Here is a 16,247-nt window from a genome sequence, read left to right as displayed (position 1 = left end):
GGTAAGATTTTGGACCCAAGTGTTGACACAATCTGTATTAGTTGGGGTAATAGTAACAACTGTAATAAATAAAACCCAAACCACAGCATACCCAGTAGCCATTTATCTCATTCACATAAAGTTCAAAATGCATGTTTCTTCTGATCTACATGATTTTCTCTTACCAGCATACATTACAAATCCTGGGTTTTTCAATCTTAAGGCTGTGCCATTTTCAATTCATTCCTGAGCTTTCCACAAAAGGGGGAAATGGCTAGAATATTGCTCATAAGAAGATTTTGTGAGCAGTGTCAGGAATTGGTTTACATAATTTCTGCCAACATATCTTTGGCTATAAACTAGTGTAGTCATGCCTAATCCCAGGGAGACTGGGGAACGCAGTCTAGCTGTGCCCTGTGGGAAGTATAAATGGATATGGTGACCAGCAAACTAGGCCCTGCCATATGTTCTGACATACTTAGTACGTCAGTTTAAGTGACGTAACCATGGGTCTCTGTTTGTGTTGAAAGGGCAAATAAAATATAGCATTTCTCTAACCTTACATTAATGGAAATTAATTGATGAAAGTGTAATTCAATTGCAAGAAAACATTTGGGGCATTTGCAGGTTTACTAGGTGCATCACTTTAATTAGAATTATGTAATTCCATTATCATTTATTTTAACTAAATTTAAATTTCATGCCATTAGATCAACAGCATCTGAAAGAGAAAGAAATGACATTGCATCCCAATTGAGTTTATAGATTATAACATTCATTAACCTTTCACCTAAATGAGTTATTTCAGAGAGGTCTATGTGAACATGGGGTTAGGGAATTTAGTTTGCTCGAACTTTCCGAATGGAATCATGCTGCTTCTAAGTCCTAGACATGCCATTCTGCTTTCATGCTAGACTAGTCAGTTCCCAAAGCCTTAGTTTAACAAGTTCATGAAACAAATACATTTTTTTCTCTTTATACTCACCTAAACACTGATGTATTTTTAATCAGATGTTTTAACTATGACATTAAAATATCCTATTCATCAGTTTTTATGAGGTTTCTATCTCTTTTAACTAAAAAAAGCTCATCATAATTAATTTTGAATTAGAAATTACCTGGAAATCCTTTATTTGTGATTTTTTAGCAACTGCTTTTAACCACAGAAATGAAAATACGCTATCCTTACCATTCTTAATTTCACAGGACACAAATGTGGCAGGACATTGTGATAAATTAAAGATGCTATGTTCAGACATCCAGATACCTTGCCCCTGCTCTGCTGGTACTCTAAAACTATGCAAAAATAAGAACTGGTAGGTTGGATGGGTGCTGTTAGGTATCTTGGTTTTGTAAAGCTGATAATGGATGATAGACCCAGATTTTAAGGGCTCCCATCTAGAATGGCAAAGTCCAACAGGCATGTAGGCATTTGTTGGTAAAGCCACTGCCTTGAGGTATTCTGGTGGAATATTTAGTGAAGGACAGGTTTGGTCTCAGAGAGAGTTATGAAAGTGTAATGGAGCTCATTCTGGTTTAAGAAATACAGGATAAACTAGAGATATGTTATAAATTGTTCTTCTTTTAAATTGACGGTCGATAGGAGAAATCATATGCTCATCTTAAATTTGATCACCTAAGGATCAGAACTGTAACTGGAGGTCAAAAATTTCTCATATAAATCACACACACACACACACACACACACACACACACACACACACACAAATCAAAAAGTATTGGCTGAACAATGTTTTAACTTCCGTAGAGCACTTCATTTTTAATGGCTATTTATAAGGTCCTGTGATGAATTGAGTCATATATATAAAATGTTTTGACCTCCTTGGTGAGAGGTCATTTCAAATCAAATGATTATTATTAGTGGGGGTGAACACTGAACAAATAGAAGACAATTTTTGTCAGTTTATGAGGGAGAAACTTCAGAAAACTTTTTCCAAGATGGAATTCACCTAATTGATTTTTTGCTTATTTTTCAAAGATAACAACAGAGATTCATGGCTATTCTTTCGCAGAGTGTCCTGGATCTATTTTCAGGCCTGGATATTCTAAATTTGAATTTGGTTATACCAGAAATATTTGTTTCTGCTTTCATACCTAGTACAAGTTCAACCTTCTTTGAAGACCAACATTTCATCACCACATTCCTGTCTAGTTCTTTGATCCCTTGAATCAAGTACCTGCATTTTTTAGCTTGATATACTTGCAATTGTTCCAATAGGCTCCTTACTTTATTTATTTCTTTTCTTTTTTGGAAGTTTAATTCTGATAACTTGCCAGCTCTTTTGGCCCTCCAACTTGGCCTCGCCATTGTAAAAGCCTTATATCACATGATTGGTGACATAAGAGACAATAGTTATCAACTACATTCAGTTAGTTAAAGGAAAAATTCCAGAAATTTAATGAAATTCAACTGATTTCTAATTATTAAAGTTCTTGGTTGTGTTCTTTTCTTTTCCCCTCTTTTTTATTATTTTTTTTTTGTATAACTACAGTAAGCTTCATGTTGTCATCAGAGTTTACTCTCTCTTTTGAAAAAAATTAAAAATTTTATTTATTTATGAGAGAGAGGGAGAGAGAGAGCATACAAAAGCAGGAGAGGGCCAGAGGGAGAGAGAGAATCTCAAGCAGACTCCCTGTTGAGCAAGGAGCCCAATAAGTTGGGCTCCATCTCACCACCCTGAGATCATGACCTGAGTGGAAACCAAAAGACAGACGCTTAACTGAATGAGCCATCCAGGTGACTCTTAAAACATTTTTTTTAATTTAAAATTTTTAAAAGTAATCTTTATGTCTAACATGGGTTTCAAATTCACAACCTTGAGATCAAAAGTCACATACTCTGCTGACTGAGTCAGCCAGGTGTCCCAGGTTTATTGCTTCTTAAAATCAGTATATGTTACAATTGTCTATCATTATAAACCTTTCAGGTGATTTCATAAAATTAGATAATCCTTTATATTTCATTATAATTAAAAGCAGAATAAAGAGGCAGTACAGTAAATTATAACAGTTTTAGGGAAAAGTTAATAAATGCATATTAAAGGCAAAATATTTGAAGAGTCAAAATGAGAAAATAAAAAAGTGAGAAACATTAAAAAGATAATAATTAAGGGAAATAATAACAACAATAAGCCAGGCGAGAATTCTAAGACCTCTGTCGTTCTACAAATATCTGTACAGAATAAATGTGAGATCAGTTGATGGTAAGATGGGAGGTTTCTGCAGCTAACAATTCGAAACTTCCATTGTCTATATGGCTTAGCAGTTTGAGTGAGTCCTTGTCAGTGTTCAAAAGAAGAAAATGTATCAGAAGTAGAGACTAGACAAAGGTATGAAATACTGTAAAATCTCCTTGGGGTGAAGTAATTTTTTCTGGGAATATGAGGAAAATGTTAGTTTAACACAGGTTCACCACCAAATCTAGTAGAGTTTTTTTCCTAAGTACTATGATTTTGTGGATTCCTAACTAACTCAACCATGTGGGTATCAAACTATATTAATGTTAAAATGGTAGACATGAGAAAATGAAATGAGGGATTAGACTGTTGCTCTTAACAGACTTAAGAGATGAATACAAGGCTCATGTGGACCATAAGATAATATTTGTAGAAGTCAGTGGAATAAAGTTAATATATTTTAAACCAGGTTGGTTAGTTTTTTGCATGTATTGATCATTGGTCATTGTATGGTTTAAGGTATGCTACAGAAACAAAGCCAAAATTTCAGAAGCTTAAAGTTAAAATGCTGAAAATTCTCAAGGAAAAGAAAAAGATTGACAATTTTCAATCTTCCTACATCCTCACCTTGGGTTGACGAGGGACTCTGATCCATGTCTTATTCATAGACTAGCTAATAAAGACTAGCATGTCACTGGTTGAAATGCCATTGGGGGTTGTGGTGGGGGAAAGGTATATGAAGAATCACATACTTGTTCAAACATTTCTCTTCTTAAATAATACATGTTTTTACTTCTCTTCTCATTTCACTGACCAAAACAAGCACATGACCATTTGAAGAGAGCAGAAAAGCCTAATTGGACCCTGTTTCCAGAAGGAAGAAAAACAGAAATATTACTGATGACCATGAATAACTGTCCATTGGATCTGATGACTTGCACTGATAAACATGTGACAGATGTTATTGAAAGAAGTGATATAAATATTCTTAAAAATGCATATTTGTATGTAGTATATATGCATATATATGTGTGTATGAATATACCATACATTATAATTACCAATTATACAAATGAAAATCAATGATATATTTTATATATACAAGATAACAAGGTAGAAGGATCACCACAAAATACAAATTTTAGTTTCTTTGTCCACAAGGTCCTTATAGTTTATTAAAGGAGGATGTTTAAAAAATAAAATAATTAATTTCTAATAAAGCATTTTAATATCCTTTGCCTCATCCTCAAGATCAGAGTATTTCTTGAAAAAGATTAAAGTAATTTTTAAAAATGGAATTGAACAAAACTTAGAAGAGAAAACCAGAATGTATTTATAGTTTATAAATGGTATCACTTATCTGTTATAAAGGAATTTCCAGGCTTTCTTTGGGCTGTGTAAAATAATGCTAAATTGTTATACATCGGTTTTCTTTGAGGAGAACATATGGATCCAAGGATAAAAGCACAGAACTATGTTACATGATTTATGATGTTCTCTGCTTACCCAAGGCTCATTCTTGTTCTCTCATTCCCCTTTAGTAATATGTTGGTCGTTTCCCAAGTATTTTAAGATGATATTCACTTTATGTCTGTCCCAGTAAATTCACAAAAATTCTTCACGTTTGCTTTCAAAGAATCTGCTCAAATCACAGATTTATTGCTCCCTACATGGCTAAATGCCAACCTGAACCATGTCAGTAATGATAATGGCAGTTAAGTATGAATTGGGATAAGAAAAATAAAACAGGAAATAAAATACTTCTTCATTTCTGCCTTTGAGGTTTTCCTAAAACACCTTTATAGACAGTTAAATTAAACAAATTCACAAACAGTGAAATGCTGCTGGTAAAATTTTAAAAGTTGAAAAATGACTACCCTCCCCACCTTCAATGACTTTAGCTTATGGAATCACGTGGGAAAATTCGAGTTCTCAATTTGGTATACAAAACAATCATTAGCCAAGGTCAGAGGATGTGTATTGCCTGGCCAACTGCTTCAAAGAGGAATAACACTTTACTCAGAAATTTTAAGGTTTATGTTAATACAACTGCATTGTGATTTCGTTAAACTAAAAATTAATGCTTTTAAAGTGTGGTTCCTATAAATTTTAAATGTATAATGTTTATATTATCTATGCTGTTTGTTTTATTTTCTTAGGCTGAAAAGTCAGCTCTTGGAAAAACTGTTTTGAAATTACCTTATATTTGTTGAGATAAATGTTTCAATATCTTCAAGTGTCTTTGTTTCTGCTGAATGACATTGTGGAAAATGACCACTAACAGAGATGGGAATTTATTATCATTTCACTTTATTTTCTATTGAGAATATATATCATCGTATTAGGCAGTAAATGTTTTCTATACAATTGTAAAATACAGGTCTTTTAATTTTTCTGGTAGCAAATGCAAGACCATGAAGGAAAAAAACAAAAAACAAAAAACAAACAAACAACCCTGCTATCTTTATGACTATCATACCATTTGGAGACCAAACTCCAGAGGTGACTGTACTAGAAAAGTCCAGTTCCACTACTGGGGTGCCTGGGTGGCTGTCTGTTGAGTGTCAGTCTTCAGCTCAGGTCAGGATCCCAGAGTCCCAGGATAGATCCCTGCATCAGGTATCCTGCTTAGTGGGGCGGTCTGCTTCTCCCTCTGCTCCTCACTCCGCTTGTGCTCTCTCTCTCTCAAGTAAATAAATAAAATCTTTAAAAAAATAAAAAATATTTTGCTACATAAACTAATACCGGAGGGTATGATCATCTGCATAAGAATGTTAGAACCAATTTTTTTATTGTTGAAATCCTGTTCCAGTTATATTGACTACTGAAAAATATTTTACATGATTCTTTGATCTTGCTTGAAAGTATTTAAGAAGCTGGTGAGCAGAGCAGTGCAGTGGAGGTCTAGTCTTAGAATCCCATTGATTTCAGATCCTACCTCTACCTAAAGGTTTGTGTTGCTTGATCTACTGAAAAGTTTAGCTTCATTCTGTCCCTATAAGCCTATTGAATCTACCTCTATGAAACTAAAAACAAAGCAAAACAAACAAAAAACCCTGTTGAGTACTTAGGAAAGAATGTTGGGATATTTCCCAGTCCACAAGAATAGACAGTGCAAGTGTAAAGTTAGTGTTTGTTCATTTTGTTTGCATTCCACTGAATAATCAGCTGGACCATTCTGCATGTCCTCATCATTTGAAGTCTTTCCAGGTACCTAGGCTTTTTGATCTCATTGTCCCTTTTAGGGATTCCAGCAGAAATTACATTTACCTCTTTGTACTTAAATCACAGTTTCTGTTAATATTCCACATTACATTCACTTCCCACCATTAGACTCATTTGTTGGATAAATAAATGAATATATTGACTGCTAATCATATTCTTTTTTTTTTTAAGATTTATTTATTTATTTGACAGAGAGAGACACGGCGAGAGAGGGAACACAGGCAGGGGGAGTGGGAGAGGGAGAAGCAGGCCTCCCGCCGAGCAGGGAGCCCGATGTGGGGCTTGATCCCAGGACCCTGAGATCATGACCTAAGCCGACGGCAGACGCTTAACGACTGAGCCACCCAGGCGCCCCTGCTAATCATATTCTTATATGGCTTAGAATTTTGTTTAGAGATAATGAGAAGGAACTCTCCTTACATATCATCAACTACTATATAAAGATAAGGAAAACAGCATGATCATGGCACCTGGAAACCTCTGTTTTTCCCTCTTGCACTCTTGTGCATGCCTAATGCTGTCTCACTGGTTCTGTCTTCTAGAAACTGTTCATCAAATTCACCACTCATTATCAAGATATAAAAGAATATCAGGAGCTTAAGATGGTACTCTCTCTTAAGGTACTCCTCTTAAGATGACAAAAATTATGTTAGAGAAAATCAAAGGCTTTATTAAGTGAATTAATTTATCAAAGTTAGATATTTAGAATCTACTACAGGACATCGTTTTGAAAAATATGTTTTGAATGTTCTTATCTTCCTAAATCCTTCCTTCTCAGTGTACTCCCCAACACATCAAGACAGACTCACAGAAAGTATGATTCCAGTACAGACTTAGCCAAAATATGCAACCAACATTTGCATTGCTAACAATGCATTTTTCAAATTATAGAAATTATACAAATTCTTCAATAGGAAACATGAGCCGTGGTGTTGGCGTTTTGTGTTTTCCTTTATGTCTAGTTTTCCTCCCTGTGGAATTTAGACTTTAAGGTGGCCCCCTGATTCCACTTCCTGGTGTCTTGTGTAACCCCTTCTCCTTGTGTGTGGGTGGACCTGGTGACATACTTCCAAACAATAGAACATACCAAAGGTGATGGGATGTCACTCCATTGATGATACTAATCTCTGTCTTGCAAGAAGATTGCCATAGTCTTTCTCTCTTTCTTTCCTTCATAGACTTTGAAGAAACAAGCTGTTATGAATCCTAGCACTATAAGAAAATAAATTCTGCAAACAGGCTGAAGGAGATTAGTAGCAACACCTCACTGAATTGAACCTTACTGAAAACCCAACCCTGCCCGCCTCTTTGATTGCAGCCTCTGACAGCCTAACCAGAGGACACACTTAGCCTGTGCCTGGACTTCTGACTCACAGAAACAGTGAGGTGACAAATGTGCATTGTTTTAAACTTCTAAGTGTATGATCATCTGCTGTGCTGCATAGAACTCACTCTTTGATTCCAGACTATTGTCAAGAAATGAAACATCTTATAATTTTCTTGCAACTAGCAAACCTTAAGTACTTAATGTTGCTTTTATGTTACAGACTCAGACTGCTGATTTTATAAAATATTGGACACTACTAAGGGAAGACACTTTAATACTGTACACACAATAACATATGTGAGATGTTGCTTACATTTACTATATGTGTATCAGCCTAATAGCCAGTAAACAGACTCATCTTGTAATATTGTTTCAGGGACAAAATTAAAAGTGTAATATAAGCGTTATGCAGAAAGTCCCTTATAGGGGCTGCACTACTCCCATTTATGTCTATGTGTTTGTCATGGTTTAAATTAGCACATTAATAGCAATACTTTCTATAGAAGACCCTATAACTAGGAAGCACAGGAAAGTTTGCATAAAATGCTAAAGGGGCACATCTTGGCATGCACAATTTGCCTCCTTGTTGAATTTTATTTAAACTTAATTTTTTTTCTAGCACATTTTGTCCCTTTCTCATCACACTTTTACAGATAAGTAAATGCATAGCACCTAAAGGCAGTTGCGATATGGCATCGTTGCCATGAAATTCTTGTTTTCCAAGTCTCTCTGCTATTCTTTGCATTCAGTGACTTTAACTAGAATTCCTTCTTAGAATCAGAATCCTTTCCCTCCATGTTGTGCTCCCTCGCCAAATGGACTATTTATATTCCCCTAAAGGGTTTTCCAGGTTTTAAAAAGTATAGGCAGTACTATATTTAGAGTTGCTAATATTTTATTTTCTCATGAGAAATTCAGTTTCATTGGGCATATGTTTTACACCTTAACAAGATTTTACCCACATATAATCAAATAACGTTGTTAGCACCTCTCAGTTTGCATTGACTACAGCTCAGTATTGGAAACAAAACAAAACAAAGCAAAAAAAAAAAAAAAAAAAAAAAAAAAAACCTCATGGGGATACCTGGGTGGCGCAGTTGCTTAAGTATCCAACTCTTGATTTCAGCTCAGGTCCTGGTCACAGATGCATGAGATCGAGCCCCACGTGGGCCTCCTTTCTCACCCTGGAGTCTGCTTGAGACTCTCTCTCTCTCCCTCTACCCCTTTCCCCAGCCTCCTGCTGCCACACCATTCTCTCTCTCATCCTCTCTAAAATAAATCATCCTTAAAAAAGGAAAGAAAACTTATTAATATAGTTACCTAACTTTACATGGTAAAGAAGATTTTGCAGAGGTGCATTAGTTAAAGATCTTGAGAGGTAGAGATGATCCTGGATTACATGGGTGGACCCAATGTAATCATGAGTCCTAAGAAGGAAACAGACGAGTCAGAGTCTTAGAAAATTTAGACAGAGGTCAGAGAGGAGAAAAGATGCCAAAGGTGGAGAAGGGATGCTATGAGCCAAAGCAGGGAGTCATCCTCTAGAAGCTAGAAAAGGTGAGGAAAATGATTCTCCTCTGGAGCCTCTAAAAGGTATGCAACCCTGTGAGGCCATTTTTAGACTTTTGACCTCCAACACTGTACAAGAATAAGATGTGCATTGTTCTAAGCCACTGAACTTGGGGTAATTTGTTACAGCAACAATAGGAAACTAATGCGGTTTATAAAGGGATGCTAAAAATTCAAAGTTTAGAAACCAAATAATCTTAAGGACTTCCACAGTCTGAGAAACCCAAGGTGGCCAGATATTTCTCTTGTGGAGAGAGTTTGTACTTTTGTCTTTATGTATAGACAATAACCATTCTCTTTCTTAGAGGAAAGGCATCTTATTTATGAGTCAGCACAGCCCAGACTGGGAATGAGCACTGGCTCATTGCCAAAATCTAAGGTCTCCAGTCTGGGACAAATTTCTTTAAGTTTGAGTAGCTGTAAAAGTGGAAGATGTTTTGGATCTAGATAGGTGGACATTGAAGATTTTGCCAGAAGCCTAGACCAAAACCCCATGGGGACAATCATTTTGGATTTGGAAACCTACAGATTTTCTTCCGTAGAGAAGAATTTGTACAGCCAGAGTTGCATCCAGTCAAAAGTCTCTTACCTCATTCAGCACACCAGTGACATTACTCCCCACTGATTAACAGCAACAGCAAGAACCACAACAAAATTCAAGTTTGAGTTCTAACCAAAGAAGGCTAATTCTTAGAAAGTTTGCAGATAGTTCATTAGTAGATGCATTTCTTACCTAGGTAGGTGCATGAAGATAATGTGCTTTGTTTAAGTGTAGCAGACAATGGTTTTTAATCCCATCTGTTTCTCCTGAGAAAGGAAAATAAATTGCAGCAGGAAGTCAAAGGGTCTCAGAATTTCCCTTTAATTCTCGCAAATATGTGATTTTTCCAACTCCTGCTTGAACATCTCCATATATGGAGATATATCCACAGACAACCTTGTCTTTGATGGAGTGCTAGAAAGCTCCCCGTCAGAACTGAAATCTTCTTTACTATAACCCACAACCTGCATTTACCTTATTAAAGATGCTGCCCTTGGCAACATGACCACAATAACTCACAAATGTAAAAATCCCTGTGCTTACGGTAAGTATCAGAGTAGAGCTTGCCCTAACAGCCTTCTCATCCCAGTTTTGCACTGGTTTTTCTATCATACTCAAAGTTGAGCTCAATGTTAAAGACCCAGTCATATGTTGCCTTTCTAATGTTTACGGGGGAGAGGGAATCTAAGAATAGAATAAACGGACTAAGTGACAGAACCTTATTTCAAGCATAAATAAATTTTATGAAAACATGACTCCATGTGATAACTCAAAATTGTTTCTCCAAGTCACTGTGAAAAATTGCTTAGTGGGGAGTAATGTTTATTACCTATTGAAATATGTTTTGGAGGATCTTCATATAAATTTTGACTAAAAAGCATATTTATCCTTTCAATAGAAAGCAAAAAAAATCATAACCTACAAATATTAAGAAAGAAAAGGTTTATGGTGTGGACACTTAACATAGAGAAAATAGCAAGGTTGTTGTCTCAAGGCCACAATCCCTGGAATATTTTAGCTGTTGATTCATAAATGAAAGAGTTTAGGTGCCACTCTTTTCCGATCCTGGTTCTGTCAGAATTGTCATTAAGTAAACTTAATAAACTATTGTAATGCACGTAACCCTCTCTTTCTACCTTTTAATAAAAGGTAACAAGAAGAGGTGCCTTTGAAAGTACTCCAGCATTAGAGAGCTCTTATTCTATTGTAAAAAGAAAATCCTTCCTGTCTCATTCCTGACATGCTCCTGTTATTATTGTTGTTTCTGCATCTGGAGCATACACAAATTCACTTGGCACTTCTGGTCTGGGTAATTTTAGTATTTAGTAACTGTTCCTAGATTTTACACGCTCCCCCCTCCCCTACCCACTGGAAAATCAAATCAAATCTGGAATTTAGTAAAGTCAGGGCATAATATGCCATACTTCTCGACTCATTTAGAAAATTTTATCATGTTTAGTTATTTGAAATGAATAAATATACAATAATACTTTGGGTGCCATTCAGTAAATAAAATGAATTCTGAATCGTCCCAAGGGTGTTACCAATGGACAACTGTCTGTGTTCATGGACAGTAATCAAACAACTTGTTTAATTCAGGCTGAGTTTTGTTCACCCAAGACTGGGGTGTGCATTTAATGAATTGTATGGTTATGTTTTAGGCAGAAATCTTGCTTTACAAATTCTAGTAAGCTAACTTACCTGACACAGTTTAAGTTTAGTTTGGTGTCAAACCATATTTCAACAGAATTTTAATATCTTTTAAGTGATTATTAGTATTGTTAAAGAAAACCATAAACTCATACCAGTATGCTCATTTGGTTTTTGACAAATGCACAAAAGCATCCAAGTGAGGAATTATGGTCTTTCCACCAACTGGTGACTAGACCAAAGGAATTATCTTTAGGTCGGAAAAATAAATTAACCTCCAGATTTTCAGTTTCCAATTCTGCGTGTAAGGAAAGTCAGACTAGCTGACTGATTCAATAAATAAATAAAACATGATAGACATTATCAGTATATACTAGTCATCGTATTAACTAGTTTGTTTCCAAAAATAATTTATATACAAACTAAAGAGAAGACAAATGTTAGAAAAGCAATTTGAGGCTTGAAGGATCTAACATCTCACTAATGTTTATTTGTTTCCAAGCTAACAAAGTGTTCTTGATGTCAGTGTTTCTGTATTTTGATGTTAGGCAAAGAGTGAATAAATGTATGAATTTATTGTGAAAGTGGGGGGATATTAATAAAATACAATGAAAGTTAGAATGAGTCATGATCCTTGTTAATAACGGTTAATAACGTCCTCTCCTAACAGGTCCAGGGTGGCTTTCTGTCTCCTTCATGAACACCTGTGAGTTCATCACCAATAATGAGAGCTTCAATATTTGCAAATTGGCTTATATCTACCTCTGTGTTCCCATCCTATCCCTCTCCCCTTCCCAACTGATACATTTTTTAATTACATTCATAATTCTGCTTTTGTTTTATACAGTTTTTACATGAATATATTACTCACACATACACATGTATTATTTAGTTTTTGATGTTTTAAAAATTTATAAAAAACATGAACATATTATAAATAATCTTTGGGTCTACAATTCTGCCATTCCATACTATATTGTCATGATTCATCCATATCATTGTAATGTAGGTATAATTCATTGTAGTTCATTTATTTTCTCGTCTGTATATTTCATTGCTTTAATGCAAGGTTTCTCAACATTGGCGGAACAACAGATATCTTATACCGGATAATTCTTTGCTGTGGGGGGCTGTCCTGTAACAAGATAGGATGTTGAACAGCGTCCCTGACCTCTGCTTACTAGATGCTAGTAGCATCCCCTCCAGTTGTGACAAACAAAAATGTCTCCAGATGTTGCCAAAACTTCCTGGGGAACAAAAATCACTAAAGGTTGAAAACCATTGATTTAATATATCACAGTTTGTTATTCATTATATTACCAATGGCAGGTGTGTTACTTTCATATTTTGTATTATTCTTGGAACTGTCTTAAACAAGTCTCCTGATAAACACCTTGCAAAAGTTTCTTTCGGGAGTAGAGATGTTAGTAAAGCATGTGATTATAGAACTTTACATGATGTCAAATACTTATCCCAAACCCGTTACACTAATTTATGCTTCTACCTGCTATCTTAAGAGTTTGTTGATTTACATTTTCTTTAACCTTTATATTGTCAGATTTAATATTTGCTAATGCCAGTTGAGTGATAATAAAATACCTTAATATGATATTGATTTTCATTTTCCTGATTACTATCAAGATTGAACATCTCATCATATTTCTATTGGTCATTTGTGTTTTCTCCTCTGTGAAATGTATATTTATACTTTTGCCCATTTCCTTTCTCTGTTGCATTAACTTTCTGTAATAGTCTGCTGCATATTGCTCCTCGATATTAACTTTTTGTTAGTTATATATGTTATATAAATGTGTTCTCTCAGTTTATAGCATTTATTTTTAGTTATTTTAAGTGTCTTTTGATGGACACAAGGCTCATGCTTTAATATTGTCAAGTATATCTTTTCTCTTGTATTTTAGTCCTTTTTGTTAAGATTGTTTTCTTTACCACAAAGCTAGAAGATATTTATCTGTATTTTCCTAAATGTTAAAACATTTTGCTTTTGACATTTAACTGGTAATATGCTTGCAGTTGATACCTATGTATGTTTTAAGATAGGAATCATTTTTGGGCGCCTGGGTGGCTCAGTCGGTTAAGCGACTGCCTTCGGCTCAGGTCATGATCCTGGAGTCCTGGGATCGAGTCCCGCATCAGGCTCCCTGCTCGGCAGGGAGTCTGCTTCTCCCTCTGACCCTCTTCCCTCTCGTGCTATCTCTCATTCTCTCTCTCTCAAATAAATAAATAAAAATTAAAAAAAAAAAAGATAGGAATCATTTTTGTTTGTTTGGATTTTCATATGAAAATGATGTTTAGTTAGCTCAAATTGTAGAATAGACTTCCTTTTCCCCACTGATCTGACATTGTCTCTTCCCGCATAAACCAATGTTCTATAGATGTGTACGTTTGTTTCTGGGCTTTTAATTCTATCATAATATTCATCACTTTCTCTATCTCTATGTCAGTAATTTCTTAGTAATAAATAGCACTAGAGATAGGACAAATATCTCTTTTTATGCTTTTCAATAATCCCTCCCCCCCATAGATGTAACTGGGCTATACTTAGGCCTTGAGACTTCCATGCATATTTTAAATTAATTTTGAAAAATTCCACGAACTTGAGATTTTTATTGAAATAATGTTGAAATTTAAGATAAATGTGAAGATATGTGATGTATTTATTCAGTGTACTCTTTTAAATTAACTCTATTAACTCTTCCCATACATGAGTATTATATGTCTTTTTAGCTTTTGAAACTTGTAAGGACTGTCCTGTTAAACCTCTGGATGGGTGTTCTTTTTGTGGGGAGATGTTTAATTATACCTTAAATTTCTTATATATACTACTATTGATGCATCCTATTTTTTAGTCACTTTTGGTTAGTTACATTTTTCTAAAATTTCTTATCCTTTCATGTAGGTTTTCAAAATTGTTGAGATAAACTCAAATAGAGAATACCTATTATATTTTATTTTTTTTATTTTTTTTAAAGATTTTATTTATTTATTTGAGAGAGAGAGAATGAGAGATAGAGAGCACGAGAGGGAAGAGGGTCAGAGGGAGGAGCAGACTCTCTGCCGAGCAGGGAGCCCGATGTGGGACTCGATCCCAGGACTCCGGGATCATGACCTGAGCCGAAGGCAGTCGCTTAACCAACTGAGCCACCCAGGTGCCCAGAGAATACCTATTATATTTTAATCTTGGCTACCTGCAGTTATGTCCTTCTTTAATCTTTGCCTCATCTAAACTTATATGCATGAGGCTTTTTTATTATGTCATCACATTTGTCTAAAATTGTGGCTGAATATAAGCATCTAGACCCACTTTGTCAACGTGTCCAATTTTTTGTCTGTGATAATTTTTATTTGAACTTATTTGTATTTCTGTGATCAATTTTTTTGGAGTTTTATCTATTTTGTTACTCTTTTCAAATAAACTTGTGCAGTTTTTATTTCTCTTTTAATCTTGTTTACTATATCTATATTTTTTATTTCGTAGATTAACGTGTTCCCTGGTTGCCTATTCTTTATTTTTAGAATGAGATTGTTTTTATTTTTATAGATATAAATACTAAGAAAAGTTATTGATGGAAATCAATGGATCTAAATTGAATGAGTTTTGTTATAGCAATGCCAATCAAATTTTTGAATTTTTTCCAAGTTATGAGCCAAAATGAGTATGAATTATCATCACAACTCTTTGTAATGATCTTTTGAGAGACAATGATGAGAATCTACTTTAATAATTTGGAAAGAAAATTGAAAACCATATTATTTGCAAAATCATCTATTACCAAGTTAGTATGACATTTCTTTTCTTAGATTCTGCAAATTCTATCAAAAATGCTTAACAAGATCTTATCAAATGGCTATTTAAATACATCTGTGACTTTTTTACTCTGGGGCATCTCATTTAATCTTATATAATCAGAAAGAGTTTATAAAATCTAAACATTAATTTCAACAGACTTTTACCATCATGATATATTTTGACAAAATACTTTTATCTTACCATAGGTTTCAAATACATTTCTGCAATACTGTGAAGCTCCAGATTTAGGTTTTTCCATGTATGAGAATAATTGTTATTTTAACTATAGGTCTAAGGAAATCTTTGTTGTTAAACTGATCAGATGAATCTGACTCACTTTCTATTAGAGAACAACTTATTCCATATTTTAATTGAAATGAACATGTTAATAAGCATTTAAAAAATATAGAGAGCATATTTTAAAAGATAAACTATTGAAAGTATCAAATTCAAGTTATACAGTCATTAAAAAATTAACTTTATATCGTATAACAAATTATTAAATGTATGTTTATTTTTGATTATCTGATTTGTAATAAATCAGTGCAAATGTGACTTTGAATATAAGTTATGTATAAAATGAAGTCTATGGTGCAAAACTTAATATGATTTCAGTGAATATGTAGCTTGTGTGTGTTGGGCATTTTGGAGTTAATTAAACACGTTTGCGTAAATGTGTGTATACATGTTCACATGTGCACATATATACACATTGACACATGCAGGCAAGTGTGTGTCTACACATGTGCAGATATATGTGTGGATTAGATATCTATATGCATGTGTATATTTTATTAATATCATCAGGTCTCATAATTAAAATTTTCTATGTAAAAGATAAAAGCATGAGTGTTCTGGCATCTCACATATTTAGCTTAATGCTAATTTTTGTAAAGAGAAATTTGAAGGTATAAAATATTTTATGAGATGAAAGATGAAAGTTTAATGTTA

This window comes from Callorhinus ursinus, unplaced genomic scaffold, assembly GCF_003265705.2.
Source record: "Callorhinus ursinus isolate GAN/ISIS: 27379988/994484 unplaced genomic scaffold, GSC_fseal_2.0 scaffold8, whole genome shotgun sequence".
NCBI classification, from domain to species: Eukaryota; Metazoa; Chordata; class Mammalia; order Carnivora; family Otariidae; genus Callorhinus; species Callorhinus ursinus.
The sequence above is the reverse complement of the archived record's forward strand: the minus strand, read 5'-3'. Positions refer to the sequence as shown.